Source organism: Malus sylvestris, chromosome 13, assembly GCF_916048215.2.
Source record: "Malus sylvestris chromosome 13, drMalSylv7.2, whole genome shotgun sequence".
NCBI lineage: Eukaryota > Viridiplantae > Streptophyta > Magnoliopsida > Rosales > Rosaceae > Malus > Malus sylvestris.
The window spans coordinates 17,125,191-17,127,642 of record NC_062272.1 but is presented as its reverse complement, the minus strand read 5'-3'; the positions used below and the strand labels follow the sequence as shown (position 1 = coordinate 17,127,642).

General features: G+C 44.1%; 1 pseudogene; it reads right to left on the bottom strand.

Moving 5' to 3' along the window:
- Window positions 1-1,334: 1,334 nt before the first annotated feature.
- LOC126595298 (GEM-like protein 7) lies at window positions 1,335-2,247 on the bottom strand (annotated as a pseudogene).
- Window positions 2,248-2,452: the final 205 nt, after the last annotated feature.

Here is a 2,452-nt window from a genome sequence, read left to right as displayed (position 1 = left end):
TAATGCTCATGAATGTTTATGTATGATTGTCATGAGTGATGCTCATGTATAATTTTTTGAGTACTGGACGTACTTTTGATCACCTAGTTGGTGATAATAGCGGCAGACTGCCGAATAATTTTTTGTAGTACTGGGCGTACTTTTGATCACCTGGTTAGTGATAATAGCGGCAGGCTGCCGAATAATTTTGGAGTACTGGACATACTTTTGATCACCTGGTTGGTGATAATAGCGGTAGGCTGCCGAATAATTTTGGAGTATTGGACGTACTTTTGATCACCTAGTTGGTGATAATAGCTGCAGGCTGCCGAATAATTTTTTGTAGTACTGGGCGTACTTTTGATTACCTGGTTGGTGATAATAGCGGGTCTGGCTCTTTTGGGCATATGAGCTTTCGCCCTCCACATAACATTCCAGCCAATTATTTTGGGCTTGCCCTTTTTTTTTATTATCCTCTTATAGGGTTATACAGATGGTTGAATAGTGGGATAGAATGTGCAGCTGGCAGTTGCTTTTGCAGTGTCCCTCATGTGCTCTCGCGGAGGAAAGCCTCCCTTTATTCCCTACTTTTGCATGTGGGTGTTTTTTTTTTTAGTGGATGGTGGATGACTGCTATCCCGTCACTTTGATGCTTTTCATTTTTATTTTAATACTGTGACTCAAAACTTCATCAGCTTTTTCTTTTTCTTTTCTTTAGTAACATCATGATGTTTTTCTTTTTCTATTTTGTTCCTTTACCCTAATCTGCTTCCTCCTCATTTTTCTTTTTCTTTATTCTTTCCACTGTGTCTTTCTCTCTCGGCCTGGTTGCTGCTTGGACCTTGTCCCCATCCCCATTCCAACCACAGCAGACCACTGCATGTTGTTGTATCTGCTGAATGTTTTGCTGCAGACAGGGCAAGAGAACTAGGTGGGGCCTACGAGGATTTGTGCAGGGGAGGGAATCCAATACCGCCTTTCCACAGGACCACCAATGTGGTTGTGGTTAGGGTTGCTAATGAACGATGAGCTTAGCCTACCGCTTCCACTACTCAGTGGCCCAATGTTAAGAGCTACAGTGAATGTGCCGTCCTCAGGATCAGGATTAGGGTTTGGATAATCATGATAAAAAGTTTGGTGGTGATCAAGCTGAGTTGAGGAAGAAGATTGGTGGTGGTAGATGAGGTGGTACTATTTGGCTGGGCAGAACTGCTAGATGACATCACGTGTACCATAAGTTCAGGATCGATAAAGCGTTGGTAGAACTTGCGATTGAAACGGTCGACGATGTCGCTACGAGAGGACATGTGAGGAGGGATGAAGATGTTGGACCAGTAGTCGACCCACCTGGGATCGCTCTTGTAGTCGTAGGCCGTCGTCGCCGCTCTTTTGAGCTACTGTGGGTTCTTTCTTTCATGCCTAACCACCGTCGTCTTCGATCTCGAGGCTTCTATGAGTGTGTTGGCACCAAGATCAGGAGGTTTCACATCTGACTTGCACGACTGAGCTCGATTTATGAGGAGCAGCAAATATGTAGTGGCGGATCTGACCATGGCGATGGAGGTTCAGTGCATGCTTCTGGTAATTCAATATCCCTATAAACCAGAAGTCAAAATTATTCGCAGTAACTATTTCTACGTACTTTTGCGACAGCTTCTTCCTATTCTCACTCTGGTTGACCGCCTTGATCTTCTTCACTGGGATCACCACCTTGTAGTGGACTCTGGTAACCAACTGTTGTCCGTCTGAATCTGACGATGGAAGTTTGATCGATCTCTCGCTGCAAAACGTAATCTTGTCGATCGAGATGAAGAGGAGGCCTGCCATAGGACCCGCCGTGGTCGACAGATAACACTGGGATGCCTTGAGCAACTTCTCTCCTATATTAACGTTGAATGCGTACTTGAACAGCTCTAACGTCCCTCCTGCTTTTACAATCTTAGCCCCCAGCCTCAGCTTCCCCTTCACTGTCTCTGTGATCTTGGGCCCTAGTCTCACTGCACAGTTGAATCAAATAATAATTAAGTTAATTATTATGTGACTCAACTTCTCATGTTTTTTTACTCCATGGGCAAAACTGTCAGCCTTGTTGGTAAGCTTGTTCATCCTGTTAAGCACTGAATGCAGTCTGCTTTGTCTGATGAGCTTTGAAGGTTTAGTAGCATCACTAGGAGCCATTGCTGGAATATTATGATGATATTAGATAGCAACACCATGATCTGCACTCTTAAATGCGTACGCGACTGCAGCTGCAGCTGCAGAGTTGATTGTAAGTTAATTAGAATAAGAAGAACAATTGATGATCCTGCGTATGAGGAGACAGATGGATGCTTAATTGGTGATTCTTGTGGTTTTTGCAGATTCATGGTGGTGAGATGAAAAATTGAGAGATGACCGACATAATTTTTCGTGTCGTTCCCACAGACGGTGCCAGATGTTGATGCACAAAACCGGAAGGGTCTTGGAACAACAT